Genomic DNA, 27,238 nt, shown 5'->3' on the forward strand with positions numbered 1-27,238 from the left:
GCAGTGCAGGGGCAGCCTCCACCAGGCCCCCACTCATGTCCCCTATCACCCCCACCCCCCAGCAGTGCAGGGGCACCCTCCACCAGGCCCCCACTCATGGCCCCTATCACCCCCACCCCCCCGCCACCAGGGGCAGCCTCCACCAGGCCCCCAACCATGTCTCCCACCACCCCCACCCCCCAGCCACCATGGGCAGCCCCCACCAGGCCCCCACTCATGTCCCCTATCACCCCCACCCCCCAGCCACCAGGGGCAGCCTCCACCAGGCACCCACTCATGTCTACTACCACCCCCACCCCCCAGCCACCAGGGGCAGCCCCCACCAGGCCCCCACTCATGTCTCCCACCCACCCCCACCCCCCAGCCACCATGGGCAGCCCCCACCAGGCCCCCACTCATGTCTCCCACCCACCCCCACCCCCCAGCTACCATGGGCACCCTCCACCAGGCCCCCACTCATGTCTCCCACCACCCCCACCCCCCAGCAGTGCAGGGGCAGCCTCCACCAGGCCCCCACTCATGTCTCCCACCACCCCCACCCCCCAGCCACCAGGGGCACCCTCCACCAGGCCCCCACTCATGTCTCCCACCCACCCCCACCCCCCAGTCACCATGGGCAGCCTCCACCAGGCCACCACTCATGTCTCCCACCACCCCACCCCCCAGCAGTGCAGGGGCAGCCTCCACCAGGCAGCCACTCATGTCTCCCACCACCCCCACCCCCCAGCAGTGCAGGGGCAGCCTCCACCAGGCCCCCACTCATGTCTCCCACCACCCCCACCCCCCAGCCACCAGGGGCACCCTCCACCAGGCCCCCACTCATGTCTCCCACCCACCCCCACCCCCCAGCAGTGCAGGGGCAGCCTCCACCAGGCCCCCTCTCATGTCCCCTATCACCCCCACCCCCCAGCAGTGCAGGGGCACCCTCCACCAGGCCCCCACTCATGTCTCCCACCACCCCCACCCCCCAGCAGTGCAGGGGCACCCTCCACCAGGCCCCCACTCATGTCTACCACCACCCCTACCCCACAGCAGTGCAGGGGCACCCTCCACTAGGCCCCCACTCATGTCTCCCACCCACCCCCACCCCCCAGCCACCATGGGCAGCCTCCACCAGGCCCCCACTCATGTCTCCACCATCCTCACCCCCCAGCAGTGCAGGGGCACCCTCCACCAGGCCCCCACTCATGTCCCCTATCACCCCCACCCCCCAGCAGTGCAGGGGCACCCTCCACCAGGCCCCCACTCATGGCCCCTATCACCCCCACCCCCCCGCCACCAGGGGCAGCCTCCACCAGGCCCCCACCCATGTCTCCCACCACCCCCACCCTCCAGCCACCATGGGCAGCCCCCACCAGGCCCCCACTCATGTCTCCCACCCACCCCCACCCCCCAGCCACCATGGGTAGCCCCCACCAGGCCCCCACTCATGTCTCCCACCAGCCCCCACCCCCCAGCCACCATGGGCACCCTCCACCAGGCCCCCACTCATGTCTCCCACCACCCCCACCCCACAGCAGTGCAGGGGCAGCCTCCACCAGGCCCCCACTCATGTCTCCCACCACCCCCACCCCCCAGCCACCAGGGGCACCCTCCACCAGGCCCCCACTCATGTCTCCCACCACCCCCACCCCACAGCAGTGCAGGGGCAGCCTCCACCAGGCCCCCACTCATGTCTCCCACCACCCCCACCCCCCAGCCACCAGGGGCACCCTCCACCAGGCCCCCACTCATGTCTCCCACCCACCCCCACCCCCCAGGAGTGCAGGGGCAGCCTCCACCAGGCCCCCACTCATGTCTCCCACCACCCCACCCCCCAGCAGTGCAGGGGCAGCCTCCACCAGGCCCCCACTCATGTCTCCCACCACCCCCACCCCCCAGCCACCAGGGGCACCCTCCACCAGGCCCCCACTCATGTATCCCACCACCCCCACCCCCAGCCACCAGGGGCACCCTCCACCAGGCCACCACTCATGTCTCCCACCACCCCCACCCCCCAGCAGTGCAGGGGCAGCCTCCACCAGGCCCCCTCTCATGTCCCCTATCACCCCCACCCCCCAGCAGTGCAGGGGCACCCTCCACCAGGCCCCCACTCATGTCTCCCACCACCCCACCCCCCAGCAGTGCAGGGGCACCCTCCACCAGGCCCCCACTCATGTCTCCCACCACCCCCAGCAGTGCAGGGGCACCCTCCACCAGGCCCCCACTCATGTGTCCCACCCACCCCCACCCCCCAGCCACCATGGGCAGCCTCCACCAGGCCCCCACTCATGTCTCCCACCACCCTCACCCCCCAGCAGTGCAGGGGCACCCTCCACCAGGCCCCCACTCATGTCCCCTATCACCCCCACCCCCCAGTAGTGCAGGGGCACCCTCCACCAGGCCCCCACTCATGGCCCCTATCACCCCCACCCCCCGCCACCAAGGGTAGCCTCCACCAGGCCCCCACCCATGTCTCCCACCACCCCCACCCCCCAGCCACCATGGGCAGCCCCCACCAGGCCCCCACTCATGTCCCCTATCACCCCCACCGCCCAGCCACCAGGGGCAGCCTCCACCAGGCACCCACTCATGTCTACCACCACCCCCACCCCCCAGCCACCAGGGCTAGCCCCCACCAGGCCCCCACTCATGTCTCCTACCCACCCCCACCCCGCAGCCACCATGGGCAGCCCCCACCTGGCCCCCACTCATGTCTCCAACCTACCGCCACCCGCCAGCCACCATGGGCCCCCTCCACCAGGCCCCCACTCATGTCTCCCACAACCCCCACCCCCGAGCAGTGCAGGGGCAGCCTCCACCAGGCCCCCACTCATGTCCCCTATCACCCCCACCCCCCAGCAGTGCAGGGGCACCCTCCACCAGGACCCCAATCATGGCCCCTATCACCCCCACCCCCCCCGCCACCAGGGGCAGCCTCCACCAGGCCCCCACCCATGTCTCCCACCACCCCCACCCCCCAGCCACCATGGGCAGCCCCCACCAGGCCCCCACTCATGTCCCCTATCACCCCCACCCCCCAGCCACCAGGGGCAGCCTCCACCAGGCACCCACTCATGTCTACCACCACCCCCACCCCCCAGCCACCAGGGGCAGCCCCCACCAGGCCCCCACTCATGTCTCCCACACACCCCCACCCCCCAGCCACCATGGGCAGCCCCCACCAGGCCCCCACTCATGTCTCCCACCCACCCCCACCCCCCAGCCACCATGGGCACCCTCCACCAGGCCCCCACTCATGTCTCCCACCACCCCCACCCCCCAGCAGTGCAGGGGCAGCCTCCACCAGGCCCCCACTCATGTCTCCCACCACCCCCACCCCCCAGCCACCAGGGGCACCCTCCACCAGGCCCCCACTCATGTCTCCCACCCACCCCCACCCCCCAGTCACCATGGGCAGCCTCCACCAGGCCACCACTCATGTCTCCCACCACCCCCACCCCCCAGCAGTGCAGGGGCAGCCTCCACCAGGCAGCCACTCATGTCTCCCACCATCCCCACCCCCCAGAAGTGCAGGGGCAGCCTCCACCAGGCCCCCACTCATGTCTCCCACCACCCCCACCCCCCAGCCACCAGGGGCTCCCTCCACCAGGCCCCCACACATGTCTCCCACCCACCCCCACCCCCCCAGCCACCATGGGCAGCCCCCACCAGTCCCCCACTCATGTCCCCTATCACCCCCACCCCCCAGCCACCAGGGGCACCCTCCACCAGGCCCCCACTCATGTCTACCACCACCTCCACCCCCCAGCCACCAGGGGAAGCCCCCACCAGGCCCCCACTCATGTCTCCCACCCACCCCCACTCCCCAGCCACCATGGGCAGCCCCCACCAGGCCCCCACTCATGTCTCCCACCCACCCCCACCCCCCAGCCACCATGGGCAGCCCCCACCAGGCCCCCACTCATGTCCCCTATCACCCCCACCCCCCAGCCACCAAGGGCACCCTCCACCAGGCCCCCACTCATGTCTCCCACCACCCCCACCCCCCAGCAGCCAGGGGCACCCTCCACCAGGCCCCCACTCATGGCCCCTATCACCCCCACCCCCGCCACCAGGGGCAGCCTCCACCAGGCCCCCACTCATGTCTCCCACACACCCCCACCCCCCAGCCACCATGGGTAGCCCCCACCAGGCCCCCACTCATGTCTCCCACCCACCCTCACCCCCCCAGCCACCAGGGGCACCCTCCACCAGGCCCCCACTCATGTCTCCCACCACCCCCACCCCCCAGCATCCAGGGGCACCCTCCACCAGGTCCCCACTCATGGCCCCTATCACCCCCACCCCCCAGCAGTGCAGGGGCAGCCTCCACCAGGCCCCCACTCATGTCCGCTATCACCCCAACCCCCCAGCCACCAGGGGCACCCTCCACCAGGCCCCCACTCAGGTCTACCACCACCCCCACCCCCAAGCCACCAGGGGCAGCCCCCACCAGGCCCCCACTCATGTCTCCCACCCACCCCCACCCCCCAGCCACCATGGGCAGCCCCCACCAGGCCCCCACTCATGTCTCCCACCCATCCCCACCCGCCAGCCACCATGGGCAGCCCCCACCAGGCCCCAACTCATGTCCCCTATCACCCCCACCCCCCAGCCACCAGGGGCACCCTCCACCAGGCCCCCACTCATGTCTCCCACCACCCCCACCCCCCAGCATCCAGGGGCACCCTCCACCAGGCCCCCACTCATGGCCCCTATCACCCCCACCCCCCCACCACCAGGGGCAGCCTCCACCAGGCCCCCACTCATGTCTCCCACCACCCCCACCCCCCAGCAGTGCAGGGGCACCCTCCACCAGGCCCCCACTCATGTCTCCCACCACCCCCACCCCCCAGCAGTGCAGGGGCAGCCTGCACCAGGCCCCCACTCATGTCTACCACCACCCCCAACCCCCAGCAACCAGGGGCACCCTCCACCCCCACCCCCCAGCAGTGCAGGGGCAGCCTCCACCAGGCCCCCACTCATGTCTGCCTGATGATGCCGGCACATCCTCCATCTGCTGGGGTACAGTTGCTGTGGTGTCCACCCCTGCTTTACCTCCGACTTCCGACTGTGACAGGGATGGGATCCCCACCGAGCTGGCTGCATAGGTCAGGGCAGGTCCACAGGGGGCCCTGGTGGCATCTGGGCCGGAAGACAGCAAGGAGAACGACTGGCGTATAGCCTCCACAGAGGAGGAGAGGGCCGCCAGATTGGCCGACACATGCAGGAAACCCCCGAACATGGAAGATCCCAATTAGGCCACGTCGGCACGGTGCTCTTCGTGATGATGTGCATGCTCCTACCGGGAAGCACGCACGTCATCACGAATTTCACCCGCGCGCATCGCAACCCCAATCAGGACCTTCTCCATACGGACACGGGTCCCCTCGTCCGCAGGTGGAGGGGAGTCAGGTGACATGGACATCCCCTCTACCTGCGGACGGGCCTGGGACGGGGCAACCCTGCTGGTGCATGGTGGTGCACTCACAGGGTCAGGGACAGCGACATGCACAGGCCCCTCCACGGTGACCTGTGCTGCCTCCTGCCCCTGGCCCTGGACTGCACCACTTGCACCAGCAGGGATGCCCCCACCAGGCCCCATGTGTGCCCCTGTGGCGGCCTCCTCCTCCTCTGTGGAAACCACCAACCTAGATGGCTCCTCACCGTCTTCCACCGTAGCAGGCCCCTGTGGGGGCTCACCCACCCCTTCCGCTGCAGCCGTGGGGGCATCCCCGCCGCCTTGCTCCACAGCGCCGTCTCCGCCCTCTTCTTCACTAGCCGCTGCGTAGAGGGAGACAAAGAACACAAGCATCAGGGTACTGTACAATGGTCCCCTAGACAGGAAGCAATAGCAGATGAATACCACTGTCAAAGTACACTTCCATCATGTCCCTCCACGACACATGGGTCAGTCCAGGCAAAACACACACAGTAACAGACATGGTGCATGCCATGGACATTTCCATACATGTCCAATGGACTCTTGAAACATACAATGATATGGAACTCACATGCATCATGGGTCATGCCTATCACATGCACACACTTCACCTCAGTCACATCCATCTGGCCCCATACACCCCAAACACAGCGGATACAAGGGTAACTAGGCTGCATCAGTGAATCTGTGCATTGTCACACACATGTGTCATGCATCCATGGCATGCACAAGTCACAGACACGCAGGTCAGGCACACAGACATGGCTACCATATATGTACCTGCCATCAGCAACCATCCATCACCCCCACCCATGTCCAGGAACAGAGACTGGCATGCTCTCATGTCTAAAATCTGCATAGGGCTCCCCATGTGCCATTTAAACACATGCAACAACCATATGGTTCACACATCACTGGTCGCACATGCATTACCATGATGTCCCTGCACACATACATGCATACATGGCCTATGTCACACATACAGGCAAGTATCAGAGAACCAGCACACCGCAACATGCCCTGTCTCACACAGCAATGCTTGGACAATTACCGCTCAACTCCAGACGGGTCTCCCTCTCAAGGATCTGGGCGTGGAGCGCTGGGCGTACGCGTTCCAGGACCCTCATCTGGATGGAACTCATGCGGCCCCGCCCCCCCTCCACGAGGCGCCGGGCCTTCACGAGGGTTCTGGACCTCAAGTCCTCCCAGCGCTTCTTGATCTTCTGGACGTCGCGGGTTGCCACCCCCTCCGCGTTGATGGCAACCACACAGTCGGCCCAGATCCTCTCCCGTCCTTCCTTGCTGGTGCGGGACCATCCAAAGAGGGCATCATACTGCCCCAGGACATGCTCCACCAGGACACCAACTTCGGTGGCAGTGAAGCTGGTGCCCCTCTGCCCCTCTGGCCTGGGGTTGCCACTGGTGCCAGATGTGGATGCCCGACATGGCAACCCCAGAGGCAGGTGTGGGTGGGCAACTGGGTCCTGGGGCTGGTCTGTGGAGTGATGTAATCCCAGTCAGGAGTCTTCAGTTCCAGCAGGGGTGGACACAGCAACTGGACCCCTGCAGATGGCTGATGTGCAGGCACCAAATGGCAGGGCACGGTGGCAGCAGGCAGGCAGGCAGGCAGGCAGCAGCAGATGGCACGTGGGAGGCTGCTCGGGGCACTGGGGGGCAGTAATACGGCCTTCTGGGCAGGAGCGTGGTCTTCCGTGTGTTTTCGCGTGGCCAGCTTGATACGGAGTGATTTGGCACGTGAAAATCCTGCACGTCAGCGTGAAATTCGAGAAAAGGCCCTTAGCGTGTAAGCGCGTCAGCACGCATACGCGATTCTATTGGACCAAAGGCCCTCAGCGCGTAAGCACGTCTGTGACGTGACCCGCACGGGTGTTTCCCACACAGCATGTGATGACAGAGCACACGTGGAAAGACTGCACGTCAGAGTGTCATCGCGTGTAATTGGACAGCACGTCGGTGTGTCATCGCGTGTAATTGGACAAAAGTGCGCATACACGCGATTGGCCTATGTACGTGTATATCAGGGGTGCGCGGGCACTTACACACGCAAGTACGTCAGCGCACCTGTATCCCGGGGTGCGCGGGAATTTCCACACGCTATTGGACTGGGTACTGGATTTCAGGGGTGCGCGGGTCACACGCTCGCCTACAACACGCGCAAAGCATGAATTTGCGCGCTAACTAAATAACAAGCTCAGACCCAGGATGAACATACCGTAACTAGCAGCAGTGGGCGTGGGCTACCAAAGGAGGAGGAGGAGGATAGTCAGGGCCAGAATATTCACACCCAGAACCAGCCTTTTCGGGATGCCTGATGACCAGGTGTATGGGAGGTACAGGTTTCCACCACACATAATACTGGACCTGGTGAGTGAGTGGGAGGATGACCTCACATCACCCACCCTGTGCTCCCAAGCACTCAGCCCCCTGGAGAAGGTCCTCAATGTACTGCACTTCTTAGCCACTGGATCATTTCAGCGGACAAGTGCCATAGTGGGTGGTGTATCACAGGCCACCCAGTCACGCTGCCTACACCAGGTCTTGAACATCACTGCACGCCCATCAGTCCGCAGGCACATATACCTGCCCAGAACACCTGCAGAAAGGCATGCTGCCGCCCTGGATTTTTACGGTTTGGCACGATTCCCCAAAGTGCTGGGTGCCATCGACTGCACCCATGTGGCTCTACGTCCCCCCAGGGCATCAGAGCACATCTATAGGAACCGCAAGCACTGGCATTCCATCAACGTGCAGGTAGCATGTAATGCCAAGGGAATCATCACCTCAGTATATGCCAACTATCCCGGGTCCACCCACAACAGCTTCATTTACCGAATGTCCACCCTAAGCCGGGACCTAGAAGCTGGGCGGCATGGCGATACATGGCTGCTTGGTGAGTATGAATGCCACTGCACATGCATGCATGTCAGATATTGAGCAAGGTCACAACCCCACCAATGATACCAATCACCACCTCCACAGGGGACAGTGCCTACCCTCTCAGCCCCCACATGATGACGCCAATTCGGAACCCCACCACGCCACCCCAGGTAAGATATAACACAGCCCACATTACAACCCGGGGCATAGTGGAGCGCACATTCGGAGTGCTAAAGTCACGCTTTCGCTCCCTTGACCGTTCTGGCGGCAGCTGTTGTACGCTCCCCCAGTAGTGTGCAGGATCATAGTGGCAGCATGTGTCCTGCACAACGTTGCAACACGCCGGGGCCTGGCCGTGGACATGGTGGTGGCCCCACATCCCCAACCACATGCACAGCCGCTGCGCATGGGAGGGGACAGGGCACGGGGGGAGGCAGCCCGAACACAGCAAGTGGCTAATTACTTCACATATAAATCACACCCCTGTGGAGTGCACACTGCCCTGGCACATTCCATCTGACAATCAATGATGATTCAACCTGACACTGATCCTGAATGTCTGGAGAATCAACCGTGAAAACCATATCAGCCTGAGATTGTTCACCTGGAAGTGTTACAATGTGTGGATCCCTACCCACACAGACACCACCAATGCAGTTTTGTGAAGAAACACATTCAAGCAGCTAAAATGAATACCCACTTGCAAAATGCAACAAGAGGACAGTGCCATGTCAGCCAACCCATCCCCAGCACCGCCACACGACACACCGTGCCATGTCATGCTATTTGCAGGTAAACAAAGTAATCCCCACAACATGACACTAGTGTCACAATGTACAGTGTCCCTAATTGAAACTTGCAACACCTGAAATGCTCACAGTAATGCAGGACCAACAACAAACTTGAGCAGGTACTACCATTAACATGACATCACAAATGTAATAAATTAGTAGTCTCACCACCTGGAAATGCCTGCACTCCCACCACTACCAACTGTGCAGTGTTGGCGCCATGTAGAGTAGTAGGTGCACTGCTGCCAACATGGACCCCATCTCCAAACTAGAGGGCCTTGTGTAGACATGAGGAAGGGACCTGCAAATTGGGAGGTAGACACAGATGATGAGTTACACATCAATGCAACATGCAGTGTACAACACAACAGCAATATGCACGAGGAATGTATACACAGTATTGACTAGACTACCCACACATGTAGTGGGAGTCCAATGTCACCATGTACGTCAATGTCACTTGGGCACACCCTTTGCAAGCCCATGGAAACGGGAAGCAGGAGGGGTGTGTGTGACTCAAACCCAAGCATCTGAACCAAATACATGAGAAGCCTGCATGTGCCCAGCCACAATGCAGCGTATGCCCACAGGAACCACGGAAGGCAACAAATTGTCCCAAAAAAATTGGGAAAAAAATATTTAAAAATAAAAATAAAAAAAAAAATAAAAAAAAAATCATAAATGGCCATTGATGGGCCTGGGGGGGTTGGGGAGGCCACCCAGGAGGTCCGAGGACAGGGTGCACACCAAAACCCACCTGTGAGGATCCTGGGAAAAAAAAACACCTCCATGGGCTCATGGCCCACACAGCTACCCTATTGTGGGAGTATCACTGCTGTCGCTATTATCACCCTGTGCAGCTGCATCCGGAGGTGGTTGCACTATGGGAGGCAGCCCACGCAAGGCCCTAGTCTGCTCCTCCATGGCTGCAAGCATACGGTTGTGGTAGGTCTCGTTCTGGAGGATGAGTGTGCGGAGGTCCCCATGCAACAACTCACGGGATGCCCGTCCTCCGCCCTCATTGCCTGCATCTCAGCTGAGAGCGTACGGGTGAGACGTTCCAGCTGCTGTTCTGTCCTTTGGTGTGTTGAAGCCTCAAGCTCAACAAGAGTCGTCCTGAGGTGAAGGAGCTCCTGCCTCAGGGCTTCCCTGTGGCCCTGGGACTCTATGGAGATGGCCTCCTGCAGAGTCGCCAGTGCCGCCCGCCTGTCCCTGTTGGACGCCAACATGTCCTCCCTGTGTGACTGGCAGATGGAGTCGGTTGCCTGCTGTAGTCGCTCCATCAGCCTTTCAGGGGGGACAATGGAAGTGGCCACCCTATCCATGGCCTGAACCATCATCTCGGATGATGCTGCCTGTTGGGTTGCCATACCGTAAATGGATTGCTCCCATGCGGTATTGCCAGGTGGCGTACGGCCACCACGTCGGCGGGCACCACACCTGTCTGGGGCAAGGCGAACTGCGCCTTGCTGTGCCGGCACTGCCTGAGGCTGCAGGACTGCATTCCCCCTCTGATCTGCTGGCCCAGGAACAGGATCAGATGTCGCGGAGTGTGACCCTGCATCCGTAACCACCAAAGGCGTAGCTGCCAACACTGACATCCCCATTGAGGGTTCTGACCCTGGTGCAGGTGGGTGGGACAGAACAGAATCCCTCCCTGGAACACTCACCTGCGACGGCACGTAGGTCTCATCATCTGAATCAACACCTGAGTACAGCTCGGGGGAGGTGCAGCCAGAGACACCCCTTGAGAGCACGACCTGCAGCACTTGTGGGTTCTCACTCACCACCACACCACGTCCCTCACTGGTGGTTGGTCGGCCCTCGGACTCCTCCTGGGTCTGTACCATCTCCACAACCCCAGCAGTATCAGGTGCGTCTTCCCCTGCAAAGACATAAAAACAAAGAAATGGAAACAGGCATTAGCACCATGGCACACAATGAGGGCTGAGAAGCAACAGAACCAGTACTTGATTGACACATGTCCCACATGACTAAAACCCTCCCATGCATGCACCCTCACTGCGTATGAAGGGGAGGAAAATGGCACACATTGATGACACCAAGATGGAAGATGAACACATTTTCTGCATGCTGCCTGGCAGTGGCATCACACATTGGCCTGTGATTGCCAGGTGAAACACACATGCCATCACATGGATGGCATGTACCATTGCTATTGAGAGAAGATGGAGAGGAGGGCAGCACCTATTCATTCAGTCCAGTTCCCACATGTAATAGCTTTTCTAATTCAAACAGCTCAGATATTTCACCTGGAGCTGCTAGTCCTAAATGGTCCAATTGCACAGGGACATGTGTGAACAAATGATATCCAGGTAACAAAGTCACTCCACTTTACCATAGCCATGTCAGACATGTGACTAGAGGACTGCGAAATGCCTAGTAAAAGTGGTGGAATGCAAACAATCTGACTGAATGAACAGTGAAAAATAAGCAACAATGTTGTGGCAAGGTGACACTTCAAGGGCAACTGGAGTGCAGTTGGCCTAGATGTCTACTGTTGGCAGAAGGGATACTGCTATGGCCAAATGCAGCTGCGCAGGATGTATTGCATGAAGCACATGGCTGACCCATACGACTCAGGCGCACACACTCTCACCTGGCACACAAACAGAAGCCCTCACACACACACCATGCACATGGATGACACACACATGCATGTGCACTCACCGGACAATGCCTCGTAATCAGGCAGATCTCCCACGCCTTGGATCTGTTCCCCCGTGACGTAGGTCCCAGCGACTGACTCATGTGGAGTGAGTTCCATGTCTACTACTGGAGACCCACCTCCAGTCACTAGAGTTGCGGCATGACTTCAGGCCAGCTTACTCTTTGCCCTGCGCTTTATGTCATTCCAGCGCTTATAGCAATCATTGGCTGTGCGCCTCACGATTCCAAGGGCACTTACGATGTTGTGCAGGTGTGGTCTTGGATCCTGCAACAATGACCATCTCGTTATCATGTGCGGACACATACTCGACAAGTGCATTCAGTTCGTCATCCGTGAAGCTGGGCTTCCTCGACGGGCCGGACTGTGTAGCCGTGTCTGGGGCATCAGCCTGTGCTGGACGAGCACTCTTCTTCTTCCGCTTGGAAGGTGGTGGTGATCCTGAGTGTCTTGCGCCGCTCTGGACACTAGGGGCAGGAGCCCTGGTGGACTCTGTATCAGGAGTGTGGGATTGCACACTCAGCATGGGAGTTGGTGCAGGCATTGCCTCAAGTGTAATGGTGTCAGGGGGAATGTCAGCAGGATGGACTAGGACCGACACTGTCCTGGCTGGGTGTGTGAGAGCTGGGGTGGATGGAGCCGCAGCTGCCCCTGCAGCCTCTCCGCCCTGCCTACTTGGGGCAGCAGATGACCTTGCTGCCCCAGATGCACGTGGCATGATGACATCAACGTGCACCAGCGCACATGTCATAGGCCTGCTGACCTGGAAGTCAGCCATGGAGTCAGCCAGGTCTGGTGCCACAATGGGCTGGTCCAACAAGGGCTGAGCATGGATGGTGTCAGCCACATCAGCCTCAACGGGAGGTGGGGATTATGGGTGCCCTTGACTGGTCCTCCACACATGGGGGGACAGGCTCACCCTGCAAGTAACGACCACGCCCCCTACCGGATCCACCATGGCCACCACTTGTGGCTCTTCCACCTTTGCCACCCTTACGGAATCCTCGCCTCTGTAACGCTCACCTGATTCTCACAGAGGCACCGGTCTTGACTGGGTCAATGCCGTATCTTCAAAGGTGATGTGTAACACACCGTTGGGTCTTTGGGCTGGAGCTCTGTGCACTGTATGTCTGACTCGAAGAGTAAGATGTCTGCAGATAGAAAATATGGGATTAATGAACTGGGGTTATTGGGTGCCTCTCTCCTCTTCCCTTTCTCTTCTCCTGTAGAACCCCAAAGGTTAACGCCCTCACCTTTGGTAAGTGAACGCCGAGCTCTCCATCTGCCTCGGAGCAGGGTGCCGTAACCAGTTTCTTCACTGGATAAGGGTGCAGGCCTCTTGACCTCAGAGGACTGCTGTCCGTCGTTAACTGCACGAACGGTAAATTCTGGGCACTTCAAATGTCTTAAAAGTCTTTTGTAATGATATCTCTTGTTTTGCAGGGTTCCGGCGACGGCGGACGGCGGGCTGATGAGAGTTGAGGATCGAACCCGCGTGAGGAATAGATGTGCCTGGAAGCACGTAAGTAAGCGCTTGTAGCCTGCTTCACGATGCACACTAACTGTCCCTTTTATCTTGCAGGTACAAGTTCGGAGCTTTAGAGAAGCTGAAGGGTGCTGGAATACCCACTGGATTCGGCGTGGGAAGGAGTAATGGCACGTGAGTAATAAAGTTGCCCAATGTCTTTAAACGCACCTTCTTTTGTCTTTCAGATGCGGGATGCAGCGGCGAAGGCCTCCGGAGTGTGCGAAGAGCTGGTAAGCTTTTGTCTTTCAGATGCCGGAATGCAGTGCGAAGACCTCCGGAGCATGCGAAGAGTAGGTAAGCCTTTGTCTTTCACATGCCGAAATGCAGCACGAGGCGTTGGTGACAGCCGATGGACCAGGTAAGAGATGCGCTGCCACTGAAGACCGTAGTGCTAACCTGTTCTTTCTTTGTCTTTACAGGTGCTGCTGAAGACTGGATTCCAGGATGGTAAGCCTTTATTCCCTTAGGCCCAGGATCAGAAGCAGAAGACACGATGAGCGTTCTGCTGCAGAGAATGCAGAATAACGCAAAGCAAGATTCATCCATCGGGTGTGGTTTAAATAGCCTCCTGTAGTGCTTAGGTTTCTCCTTCCACAGCCACGCCTAGGTAAGAAGCGAGTTCCTGCTTTCCAGAAGAGTTCCAGTGTTCTGAACCTAGGGAGTGGCTCCTGCCCCACCCAACAGGAAAAGTAGTCCCAAACAGAAGAGGATCAGGGGTTCAACTGGCAGGTAAGTAAGCAGCATGGTCTGCTGCAGGTAAGTCCACCCAAGCATTATGAGCCCGGCGCTTCCAGCGCTGGGACTGGGCATCTTTATGAGCCTGGTGCCACTGGCGCCAGGACACGGTCCAAAAGGTCCCAATTGGGACTGGCTGGCACTCGGAACCGGGGTTATGGGTCTGCTTCCAAGGGAGTCGGGCAAGTCCTGATCTTTTGGAAGCAGAGATCATGACAGCCTCCCAGCCATGGCACTGATGTTAATGTGCGTATGGGAGTGGCTGTAAACTATTGTCCTGGGCAATTGGGGGTCAAAGGGGTTGGGTACCAGATGGTAATTGTACCCTAGTGCTCTAGCAAGGCTGAATGTAACCCCTGGGGAAGGATGACGGGTCACGCTACGCACAGGAGCCCCAAAAAAGGGAGATGATGTGCACGCAACCCCTCCTAGACCACGTGTGCAGAAAGAAAAACCTGCACTACGCTGTGGCACCCAGTAACACAAGAATGAACGTATGCGTGTCACACGCAGCCTAGAATGACCTCTGAAGGGGTAGGCTACACACGGGGCAAGCACAGATGTTAGATACATGCGTGACTCACCGTCTGCCAGGTAAAAGAGCGTGAAAAAGGAGCGCGTTTGGTTGGCAAAACCCCCGCCAAAAGAAGATTTGTACGCTGTCTGAGGAGACAGGACAACAGTAGAAGGGAACACTGTTTGAGGGAACAGGCCCAGGTAAACCAGTAAAAGAGAAAAAAGAGAAAAAGCTGTCAGAGGTAACAGGGAATACGAACTTGAAACGCCGTGAAGTAAATCACGTGTGAAACGACAAGAAGTACAGAATTCACCCACTCGCTCTCCACGAAAAGCACGTACAAGGAAATGGTGTTCTACACGTACCTTTTATACAGGCCCACACGTCCAGCGTCACGTACGCGGCGTGTACGCGCTAGGGCCATTTCAACCAATTACACGCTTTGTCACTTCTGCGTGTAGGGCCATTTCCACCAATTACACGCTTTGTCACTTCTGCGTGTAGGGCCATTTCCACCAATTACATGCTTTGTCACTGCCGCATGTACGCGCTAGGCCCATTCCCACCAATTACACGCTTTGACACTCGGACGTGTCTTTCATTTTTTTAACCCGCAACATTTTCAAACGTGTGCCCAATTCAACGTGCATGTGACTTCATAGACGCGCATATGCTGGCGACGCGTTTACGCACTAAGGGCCTTTGGTCCAATGACATTGCATATGCGTGCTGCCGTGCATACGCGCATGGCCCTTTCCTCGTATTACATGCAGACGTGCAGTTTTTCACGCGCGCTGAAATGCGCATGCACGTCTGTACGCGTCACGTCACAGGGGCGCTTGCGCTTGAGGGGCCTTCTGTCCAATGAAAATGCGTATGCGTGCAGACGCGCTTACGCGCTAAGGGCCTTTCCTCGAATTACACGCTGACGTGCAGATTTTTCACGTGCCAAATCACTCCGTATCAAGCTGGCCACGCGTATGCACACGGAAGACCAGGCTCCTGCCCAGAAGGCTGAACTACTGCCCCCAGAGCCCCGAGCACGCTCCCACCTGCCATCTGCTGCTGCCTGACTGCCTGCTGCCCACGTGCACTGCCATTTGCTGCCTGCACATCAGCCAGGGGTGCTGTTGCTGTGACCACCCCAGCTGGAACCGAAGACTCCCGACTGGGATTCCATCGCTCCACAGCCCAGCCCCAGGACCCAGTTCCCCACCCACTCCTGCCTCTGGGGTTGTCATGTCGGGGCAAACACCATCTGTGACCACTGACAACCCCCGGCCAGAGAGGCAGAGGGGCACCAGCTTCAGTGCCACCGAAGTTGGTGCCCTGGTGGAGCAAGTCCTGGGGCAGTATGATGCCCTCTTCGGAAGTTCCCGCGCCGACAAGGAAGGATGGACTCGGATCTGGACTGACATTGTGACTGCCATCAACGCGGAGGGGGTGGCAGTCCGCGACTTACAACATGTCAGGAAGCGCTGGGAGGACTTCAGGTCCAGGACCCTGAACAAGGCCCGGCGCCTCTTGAAGGCAGCGGATGCCAAGGGGCGCCGGGGCCACTTGTCGGAAGAACAGATGAGGGTCCTGGAACGCATATCCCCAGTGCTCCACGTCCAGGTCCTAGAGAAGCAGACCCGTCTGGAGTCGAGCGGTGAGTGTACATGCATCCTGATTGTGAGCAGTGCGTGTGGTGATTATTCGGTAGTGTGCAGGTTGCCCATCTGTTTGTATGGGGTCGAGTATGGGTGGGGGTGTACAGGGCCGTGGGGCTGACACATGCGAGGGCTGTAATGTGTGAGACATGGATGGTGCTTGTGTGTGTAGGCTTGCATGCCAAATGCAGTTGTGTGGGCACACATGTTTGGATGAATGTGTATGTAAGTAGACATGTCCGTGATGTCACGCATGTATGTTGTTTTCGGCTGCATGTATCAGCACTGTGTACATGTGCATGTGTGTGTATTTGACAAGGGTGCAACAGTGATGCAACATGGATGCATGTGACAGCGGTATGTGGAAGCCTGATTGGCAGATGTGACATGGATGCCCGTCTCAACACTGCGACACTTGGCAGAGGTGTACACATGCATGCAAGTGTGGTGGTGTGTGTACATGTGTGGTGCACTTCCTGTGTTGCATGTGATGTCGGGCTCACCTTTGGCTGCTCATGCTGTTGTATGTGTAGGGATGGAGGTGGCAGTTGCGATATGGCTGTGGTATGGCTCATGTGTGCGAGTTGTAATGACATGTGTGTTGGGGATTGTGATGACATGTCTGAGGTTTGCCAATGCCACTCATGTGCAACTGTCATGTGTGTATGTGTCCATTGTACAGTGCCCTGATGCCTGTGTTTTGTTTCTCCCTGTCTGCAGCGTTAACTGATGAAGAGGGCGGAGAAGGTGCTGTGGAGCACAGCGGCGGGGATCCCACTGCCAGCCGGAGACGCAAGGCCCGGCTCCCCTCCCGTGTTGTCATCTCGTAGGGGAGTGAGGAGTCCGGTGCCGCGTCCCAGGCCGCAGCTGCCAGGGGGAGGTCCAAGAGGCGGAGGTTGGAGTTGGACTCCTCGGCAGCAGAAGGGGCAGCTGGGACCCCACAGGGCCCAACAGGGGAAGATGGCACGGAGTCATCCAGGTTGGTGAGGGGTTTGGTGGAGGAGGAGGCCGTGCAAGCACCAGAGACGGGGTCTGGAGGTGGGGATCCCACTGGTGCTAGTGGTGCAGTGCAGGACCAGGGACAGGAGGCAGCACAGGCCGCCGCGGAGGTGCCTGTGTGAAATCCTGTCCCCGATCCTGTCCCTGCATCATCTTGCACCAGCAGGGATGCCTACGTCCAGACCCGTTTTCAGGCAGGGGATGAGCTGACGTCAACTGGCCTTCCTCTGCCTGCGGACGTGGCTATCCAGGTCCGGGTTGAGCCTGTCCTGGCTGGTGTGGCGTTGCGTCAACGGGCCATGCGAGGTGACCTGCAGTCTTTTCATGGAGAGACTGCACGTCATCTCGAATGGCTCGTTGACCACGTCAGCCTGCTGGGACAGGTCACCCAGGCCGGATTCCTAATGGTACATGCCATCCATGTGATGGCATGTGTGTTTCACCTGGCAATCACAGGCCAAAGTAGTCCCAAACAGAAGAGGATCAGGGGTTCAACTGGCAGGTAAGTAAGCAGCATGGTCTGCTGCAGGTAAGTCCACCCAAGCATTATGAGCCCGGCGCTTCCAGCGCTGGGACTGGGCATCTTTATGAGCCTGGTGCCACTGGCGCCAGGACACGGTCCAAAAGGTCCCAATTGGGACTGGCTGGCACTCGGAACCGGGGTTATGGGTCTGCTTCCAAGGGAGTCGGGCAAGTCCTGATCTTTTGGAAGCAGAGATCATGACAGCCTCCCAGCCATGGCACTGATGTTAATGTGCGTATGGGAGTGGCTGTAAACTATTGTCCTGGGCAATTGGGGGTCAAAGGGGTTGGGTACCAGATGGTAATTGTACCCTAGTGCTCTAGCAAGGCTGAATGTAACCCCTGGGGAAGGATGACGGGTCACGCTACGCACAGGAGCCCCAAAAAAGGGAGATGATGTGCACGCAACCCCTCCTAGACCACGTGTGCAGAAAGAAAAACCTGCACTACGCTGTGGCACCCAGTAACACAAGAATGAACGTATGCGTGTCACACGCAGCCTAGAATGACCTCTGAAGGGGTAGGCTACACACGGGGCAAGCACAGATGTTAGATACATGCGTGACTCACCGTCTGCCAGGTAAAAGAGCGTGAAAAAGGAGCGCGTTTGGTTGGCAAAACCCCCGCCAAAAGAAGATTTGTACGCTGTCTGAGGAGACAGGACAACAGTAGAAGGGAACACTGTTTGAGGGAACAGGCCCAGGTAAACCAGTAAAAGAGAAAAAAGAGAAAAAGCTGTCAGAGGTAACAGGGAATACGAACTTGAAACGCCGTGAAGTAAATCACGTGTGAAACGACAAGAAGTACAGAATTCACCCACTCGCTCTCCACGAAAAGCACGTACAAGGAAATGGTGTTCTACACGTACCTTTTATACAGGCCCACACGTCCAGCGTCACGTACGCGGCGTGTACGCGCTAGGGCCATTTCAACCAATTACACGCTTTGTCACTTCTGCGTGTAGGGCCATTTCCACCAATTACACGCTTTGTCACTTCTGCGTGTAGGGCCATTTCCACCAATTACATGCTTTGTCACTGCCGCATGTACGCGCTAGGCCCATTCCCACCAATTACACGCTTTGACACTCGGACGTGTCTTTCATTTTTTTAACCCGCAACATTTTCAAACGTGTGCCCAATTCAACGTGCATGTGACTTCATAGACGCGCATATGCTGGCGACGCGTTTACGCACTAAGGGCCTTTGGTCCAATGACATTGCATATGCGTGCTGCCGTGCATACGCGCATGGCCCTTTCCTCGTATTACATGCAGACGTGCAGTTTTTCACGCGCGCTGAAATGCGCATGCACGTCTGTACGCGTCACGTCACAGGGGCGCTTGCGCTTGAGGGGCCTTCTGTCCAATGAAAATGCGTATGCGTGCAGACGCGCTTACGCGCTAAGGGCCTTTCCTCGAATTACACGCTGACGTGCAGATTTTTCACGTGCCAAATCACTCCGTATCAAGCTGGCCACGCGTATGCACACGGAAGACCAGGCTCCTGCCCAGAAGGCTGAACTACTGCCCCCAGAGCCCCGAGCACGCTCCCACCTGCCATCTGCTGCTGCCTGACTGCCTGCTGCCCACGTGCACTGCCATTTGCTGCCTGCACATCAGCCAGGGGTGCTGTTGCTGTGACCACCCCAGCTGGAACCGAAGACTCCCGACTGGGATTCCATCGCTCCACAGCCCAGCCCCAGGACCCAGTTCCCCACCCACTCCTGCCTCTGGGGTTGTCATGTCGGGGCAAACACCATCTGTGACCACTGACAACCCCCGGCCAGAGAGGCAGAGGGGCACCAGCTTCAGTGCCACCGAAGTTGGTGCCCTGGTGGAGCAAGTCCTGGGGCAGTATGATGCCCTCTTCGGAAGTTCCCGCGCCGACAAGGAAGGATGGACTCGGATCTGGACTGACATTGTGACTGCCATCAACGCGGAGGGGGTGGCAGTCCGCGACTTACAACATGTCAGGAAGCGCTGGGAGGACTTCAGGTCCAGGACCCTGAACAAGGCCCGGCGCCTCTTGAAGGCAGCGGATGCCAAGGGGCGCCGGGGCCACTTGTCGGAAGAACAGATGAGGGTCCTGGAACGCATATCCCCAGTGCTCCACGTCCAGGTCCTAGAGAAGCAGACCCGTCTGGAGTCGAGCGGTGAGTGTACATGCATCCTGATTGTGAGCAGTGCGTGTGGTGATTATTCGGTAGTGTGCAGGTTGCCCATCTGTTTGTATGGGGTCGAGTATGGGTGGGGGTGTACAGGGCCGTGGGGCTGACACATGCGAGGGCTGTAATGTGTGAGACATGGATGGTGCTTGTGTGTGTAGGCTTGCATGCCAAATGCAGTTGTGTGGGCACACATGTTTGGATGAATGTGTATGTAAGTAGACATGTCCGTGATGTCACGCATGTATGTTGTTTTCGGCTGCATGTATCAGCACTGTGTACATGTGCATGTGTGTGTATTTGACAAGGGTGCAACAGTGATGCAACATGGATGCATGTGACAGCGGTATGTGGAAGCCTGATTGGCAGATGTGACATGGATGCCCGTCTCAACACTGCGACACTTGGCAGAGGTGTACACATGCATGCAAGTGTGGTGGTGTGTGTACATGTGTGGTGCACTTCCTGTGTTGCATGTGATGTCGGGCTCACCTTTGGCTGCTCATGCTGTTGTATGTGTAGGGATGGTGGTGGCAGTTGCGATATGGCTGTGGTATGGCTCATGTGTGCGAGTTGTAATGACATGTGTGTTGGGGATTGTGATGACATGTCTGAGGTTTGCCAATGCCACTCATGTGCAACTGTCATGTGTGTATGTGTCCATTGTACAGTGCCCTGATGCCTGTGTTTTGTTTCTCCCTGTCTGCAGCGTTAACTGATGAAGAGGGCGGAGAAGGTGCTGTGGAGCACAGCGGCGGGGATCCCACTGCCAGCCGGAGACGCAAGGCCCGGCTCCCCTCCCGTGTTGTCATCTCGTAGGGGAGTGAGGAGTCCGGTGCCGCGTCCCAGGCCGCAGCTGCCAGGGGGAGGTCCAAGAGGCGGAGGTTGGAGTTGGACTCCTCGGCAGCAGAAGGGGCAGCTGGGACCCCACAGGGCCCAACAGGGGAAGATGGCACGGAGTCATCCAGGTTGGTGAGGGGTTTGGTGGAGGAGGAGGCCGTGCAAGCACCAGAGACGGGGTCTGGAGGTGGGGATCCCACTGGTGCTAGTGGTGCAGTGCAGGACCAGGGACAGGAGGCAGCACAGGCCGCCGCGGAGGTGCCTGTGTGAAATCCTGTCCCCGATCCTGTCCCTGCATCATCTTGCACCAGCAGGGATGCCTACGTCCAGACCCGTTTTCAGGCAGGGGATGAGCTGACGTCAACTGGCCTTCCTCTGCCTGCGGACGTGGCTATCCAGGTCCGGGTTGAGCCTGTCCTGGCTGGTGTGGCGTTGCGTCAACGGGCCATGCGAGGTGACCTGCAGTCTTTTCATGGAGAGACTGCACGTCATCTCGAATGGCTCGTTGACCACGTCAGCCTGCTGGGACAGGTCACCCAGGCCGGATTCCTCCGTCTGATGGGGCTTGCTCCAACCCCCTCCTCAACTGGACCCCCTACGCGCCAGTCATCCTCTGTGCCATCTTCCCACCCATCAGTCACCTGGGTGCCCTGTGGAGCTGCCTCTGACGGTGCGGCCAGGCTGGTGGAGGAGGCATCCCTGCCACAGTTGGGAGTCGGATATCCAGCAGGGGTGGCCACATCTACGACTGCACCCCAGCCGGCGGAGGATGTGCAGGCAGCAGGAGGATGTGCACGGGCAGAGACAGAGCAGCAGCAGCAACATGGTGGGAGCCATGAAGGCTCGGGGCCTTCGACATCGGAGGGGCAGGCATCGGCCGGAGGGCAGGAGGACCCAGGACAGAGAGTGTCTTCCGTGTGGCAGCAGTTGGGCCACGCCATAGATGCGGAGCGGCGGCGGGCGGAAGAGGCGCGGCTCACAATGGTCAGGGCGGAGAACTCCATGCGGAGGGCCCTGAGGCGGGCCGAGTGCCTCGAGGCAATCCGCAGGGGGTTGGAGGAGGACACGGCGTCGTCCCTGCGGACCCTCGGTGCCATGGAACAGGACCGCCTCCGGGACATCGAACAGGAGTTCGATGATGCCCTGGCCCGGAACACCACGGAGTGAGCTGCTGGACTTGCCCGCAGCCTTTGTATATAGTTCTTTAGTTTTAGGTTTCCTTTGTTTGTTCTTATGATTTGGAGTCGACGGACACTGCTCCACTTTTTGTATATAGTTGCATTTTAGTTAGGGTTTTTTGTAGGTTTCCTTTGTTCAGTTGGGCTCATGGACCCTTGGAAGTTTTGTACATAGTTCTTCATTGGATTGATTTTATTTTTCATTTGACTTTGGACAACATTTTTTTGGATTAGGATTTGGTATTTTTATTTTTTTAAACGGACATGCAGCTTATCTTTTTTTCATTGCCATTGTAGTTTGTTTCATTTCTTTTGCATTCTTATTTTTTTTAATACAATTTTGTTTTCATACTTCACTGTGTGGTATCATCTCATTGGTTTCATACATGTCATGTTGGGTGTTTTCCCATTCAATTGCAACCATTGTGTGTGACGGACATGGGTTCATTAGCTTTATGAACATTGGGGGTGTAACATGTAATTTCCATTTCCATGTGGGTGAATGGGTTACTTGGTAGGGCTTTTTGGCTGTGGAGGCTGACCATAACGCACATGATTGGGGATTGTGAGGACCTGGTGGAGGCTGCCCATGGTGGCTGGGGGGTGGGGGTGCAGGGGGACATGAGTGGGGGCCTGGTGGAGGCTGCCCCTGGTGGCTGGGGGGTGATAGGGGACATAAGTGGGGGCCTGGTGGGGGCTGCCCATGGTGGCTGGGTGGTGGGGGTGGTGGGAGACATGGGTGGGGGCGTGGTGGAGGCTGCCCCTGCTCTGCTGGGGGGTGGGGGTGGTGGGAGACATGAGTGGGGGCCTGGTGGAGGGTGCCCCTGCACTGCTGGGGGGTGGGGGTGGTGGGAGACATGAGTGGGGACCTGGTGGAGGGTGCCCCTGCACTGCTGGGGGGTGGGGGTGATAGGGGACATGAGTGTGTGCCTGGTGGAGGCTGCCCCTGCACTGCTGGGGGGTGGGGGTGGTGGGAGACATGAGTGGTGGCCTGGTGGAGGGTGCCCCTGGTGGCTGGGGGGTGGGGGTGGTGGGAGACATGAGTGGGGGCCTGGTGGAGGGTGCCCCTGGTGGCTGGGGGGTGTGGGTGATAGGGGACATGAGTGGGGGCCTGGTGGAGGCTGCCCCTGGTGGCAGGGGGGTGGGGGTGGTGGTAGACATGAGTGGGGGCCTGGTGGAGGGTGCCCCTGGTGGCTGGGGGGTGTGGGTGATAGGGGACATGAGTGGGGGCCTGGTGGAGGCTGCCCCTGGTGGCAGGGGGGTGGGGGTGGTGGTAGACATGAGTGGGGGCCTGGTGGAGGCTGCCCCTGCACTGCTGGGGGGTGGGGTGGTGGGAGACATGAGTGGGGGCCTGGTGGAGGGTGCCCCTGGTGGCTGGGGGGTGGGGGTGGTGGGAGACATGAGTGGGGGCCTGGTGGAGGGTGCCCCTGGTGGCTGGGGGGTGGGGGTGGTGGGAGACATGAGTGGGGGCCTGGTGGAGTGTGCCCCTGCACTGCTGGGGGGTGGGGGTGCTGGGAGACATGAGTGGGGGCCTGGTGGAGGGAGTCCCTGCACTGCTGGGGGGTGGGGGTGATAGGGGACATGAGTGGGGGCCTGGTGGAGGCTGCCTTTGGTGGCTGGGGGGTGGGGGTGCAGGGGGACATGAGTGGGGGCCTGGTGGAGGGTGCCCCTGCACTGCTGGGGGGTGGGGGTGGTGGGAGACATGAGTGGGGGCCTGGTGGAGGCTGCCCCTGCACTGCTGGGGGGTGGGGGTGGTGGGAGACATGAGTGGGGGCCTGGTGGAGGGTGCCCCTGGTGGCTGGGGGTGGGGGTGGTGGAAGACATGAGTGGGGGCCTGGTGGAGGGTGCCCCTGCACTGCTGGGGGGTGGGGGTGGTGGGAGACATGAGTGGGGGCCTGGTGGAGGCTGCCCCTGCACTGCTGGGGGGTGGGGGGGGGTGGGAGACATGAGTGGGGGCCTGGTGGAGGGTGCCCCTGCACTGCTGGGGGGTGGGGGTGGTGGGAGACATGAGTGGGGGCCTGGTGGAGGCTGCCCCTGCACTGCTGGGGGGTGGGGGTGGTGGGAGACATGAGTGGGGGCCTGGTGGAGGGTGCCCCTGGTGGCTGGGGGTGGGGGTGGTGGAAGACATGAGTGGGGGCCTGGTGGAGGGTGCCCCTGCACTGCTGGGGGGTGGGGGTGGTGGGAGACATGAGTGGGGGCCTGGTGGAGGGTGCCCCTGCACTGCTGGGGGGTGGGGGTGGTGGGAGACATGAGTGGGGGCCTGGTGGAGGCTGCCCATGGTGGCTGGGGGGTGGGGGTGGTGGGAGACATGAGTGGGGGCCTGGTGGAGGGTGCCCCTGGTGGCTGGGGGGTGTGGGTGATAGGGGACATGAGTGGGGGCCTGGTGGAGGCTGCCCCTGGTGGCAGGGGGGTGGGGGTGGTGGTAGACATGAGTGGGGGCCTGGTGGAGGCTGCCCATGGTGGCTGGAGGGTGGGGGTGGTGGGAGACATGAGTGGGGGCCTGGTGGAGGGTGCCCCTGGTGGCTGGGGGGTGGGGGTGGTGGGAGACATGAGTGGGGGCCTGGTGGAGGCTGCCCCTGCACTGCTGGGGGGTGGGGGTGGTGGGAGACATGAGTGGGGGCCTGGTGGAGGGTGCCCCTGCACTGCTGGGGGGTGGGGGTGGTGGGAGACATGAGTGGGGGCCTGGTGGAGGGTGCCCCTGCACTGCTGGGGGGTGGGGGTGATAGGGGACGTGAGTGGGGGCCTGGTGGAGGCTGCCCCTGGTGGCTGGGGGGTGGGGTGGTGGGAGACATGAGTGGGGGCCTGGTGGAGGGTGCCCCTGGTGGCTGGGGGTTGGGGGTGATAGGGGACATGTGTGGGGGCCTGGTGGGGGCTGCCCCTGGTGGCTGGGGGGTGGGGATGGTGGTAGACATGAGTGGGGGCCTGGTGGAGGCTGCCCCTGGTGGCTGGGGGGTGGGGGTGATAGGGGACATGAGTGGGGGCCTGGTGGGGGCTGCCCATGGTGGCTGGGGGGTGGGGGTGGTGGGAGACATGAGTGGGGGCCTGGTGGAGGCTGCCCCTGCACTGCTGGGGGGTGGGGGTGGTGGGAGACATGCATTGTTAATCAGTAGTGCAAGGTGACTTGTGGGTTGGCTGGGGGGCATGCCCATGGTGGATGGGCTGCCTGCGGGACATGAGCAGGGGTGCAGGGTAGTCCCCCGTGGTGTGGGCTGCCTGCAGGGGCCGTGGAGGTTGTGGAGCGTACACCTGGGAGGACCCACACGGCCAATTCACGTGTAGTACTCCCCAGAACCCCTGAAATACACATACCCTGCTGAAATCGCGTGTGGAACTTCCCGCGCACCCCTGAAATACACGTACCCTGCTGAAATCGCGTGCGGAACTTTCCGCGCACCCCTGGAATACACGTACCCTGCTGAAATCGCGTGTGGAACTTCCCGCGCACCCATGGAATACACGTACCCTGCTCGCACTGGGCCAATCGCGTGTGGAACTTCCCGCGCACCCATGAAATACACGTACCCTGCTTGCACGGGGCCAATCGCGGGTGGAACTTCCCGCGCACCCATGGAATACACGTACCCTGCTCGCACTGGGCCAATCGCGTGTGGAACTTCCCGCGCACCCCTGAAATACACGTACCCTGCTGGAATTGCGTGTGGAACTTCCCGAGTACCCCTGGAATACACGTACCCTGCTGAAATCGCGTGTGGAACTTCCCGCGCACCCCTGGAATACACGTACCCTGCTGAAATCGCGTGTGGAACTTCCCGCGCACCCATGGAATACACGTACCCTGCTTGCACGGGGTCAATCGCGTGTGGAACTTCCCGCGCACCCCTGAAATACACGTTCCCCGCTTGGCGTTTGCTGTTTGCCAGCCCGGTGAACTGGTCCAGGGTTAGCGCAGCCCTTTGCGATGATTTAGCGATTTTGATGGCTTTTCCTTGCGCGAGGGCGTTCTTGGGGCCGTTACTGGCGCTGCTGCAGGGTCGCTGCGATTCTCTGCGCCACGGCTGGTTTGGGAGCCTAAAATCCATGAATACGCTGTGTGCGGAAATCGGTTTTAGCGCACGTGCCTGGCGCAGACAATCGCACGCGGACACTCTGCACCAGCCGCTTGCGACACTTTTCTGCGAAATTCTATGAATTACCCTGATAGGCAACTTCCTTCGTTTGAATTTGAAAGCATGTTTGAATCAGATGGAATGAGAGGTATGCACGGTATAAGAATAGTATCTAAGTTCCAGAGATTACATAGGCATAGTAGCATAATTACATCACCTACTTTCAGTTTTCTCCCATAAAGACGCATTCTTCCTACAGCGTTTTGCTCTTCAGAGACTGCAACGTTTAGCCAGTAATTAACTGTTCATTGACACTGGAACCACTGTGCCCTGTGTGAAGAGAAGTGAGGGTCGAAAGAAGTAACAGGAAATTATTCCTAATGTTTCGATAGTAGAAGGTGAATGTGACACTGTAGAACCATACTCATTCTGTTTGTTAAAGTGATAGCTGTTGTTGAAGTGGAAGGGCACACAGAGGTGCACTTTGCCATTTGGATATCAGAGGGCAACCTAACACTGAGGAATTGCATTAGCTGAGTACAGAAACATACTTAAGTGTTTTATATATAGACGCTTTTTGAAAGTGACAGATGAGACTCTATTCATGCATGTCTGGTCCAATGTCATTCAGGGTAAGCCTGTTAGATGCCCCCCATGAGGCCTCCATGCTATAATGGATTCACCCTGGGACAGCAGAGGCTGCACTACCTAAACTGATTCTCATACCGTTGAGATGACAACTCTAATCCGTCTGCTCAGGTTGAGAGTAGAGACTTTCCTATCCTTGCCCTTTGTACCAATATTGACAAATATAATATTGGAAGAGCATCTCTCCATATTCCTGGGTTGCTTTCAATAGCTTGGAGTATTCTTGCGCCCTTCCTTTGTTTGTCATGTAAGGCTCCTAATCAGGTACTACAGGTTTGTCCAGTTCAGAGCAACTTGCAATTCTACATTGCTATGATGTCTACAAATGGGCAGTTTCGCAGAGTAATACAAAAGCAATACAAAACCTAGTCAAAAAAGGAGCGAACAAATTGCAGGAAATAAATGCTTTTTATTTGAAAATATCTCCAGGAGAGTCAGACAGCTCTGTGGAACTGAATTGAAAATCTCAACACACACACACTAGGCCACAGTATGTACAGCTGAAAACCACAAAGCTAACATGTTCCACAAATACAACAATAATTCTAAGATTTCCATTGGCTACTTGTCACTAAGCTCCTAA

The sequence above is a fragment of the Ambystoma mexicanum genome, chromosome 5q (genome assembly GCF_040938575.1).
Source record: "Ambystoma mexicanum isolate Mex_15411 chromosome 5q, UKY_AmexF1_1, whole genome shotgun sequence".
Taxonomy (NCBI): Eukaryota; Metazoa; Chordata; class Amphibia; order Caudata; family Ambystomatidae; genus Ambystoma; species Ambystoma mexicanum.